Genomic DNA, 324 nt, shown 5'->3' with positions numbered 1-324 from the left:
CCCCAGGGATGCAGAGATGGAGAAGGACCAGATCTAACAAAGCCTGGAGCATCCTCCAGCCGCCGGCAGCCAGCCTGGCATGAGGTACCCCCCTCGGCTCGCTCCTCTGAGGGTTGAGCCGGGACGATGAGGCTCTGCCAGCGGCTTTGGGCTTGAGCCGCTCCACACAGGCATCATCCCTCTTTTGAGACCACCCTGCTACAAAAAAAACCTGGCTTTGGCGCTGGGGAGGGGGCTGACCCACTCACACCCACACCCAGCACCTCCCAGCCCTCCCAAGGGTCTGCAGGACCCCGGTGCCGGTGGGACGGGCACCCCCGGATC

This window comes from Egretta garzetta, unplaced genomic scaffold, assembly GCF_000687185.1.
Source record: "Egretta garzetta isolate BGI_Z169 unplaced genomic scaffold, ASM68718v1 scaffold296, whole genome shotgun sequence".
NCBI classification, from domain to species: Eukaryota; Metazoa; Chordata; class Aves; order Pelecaniformes; family Ardeidae; genus Egretta; species Egretta garzetta.
Note: the sequence above shows the minus strand (reverse complement) of the source record.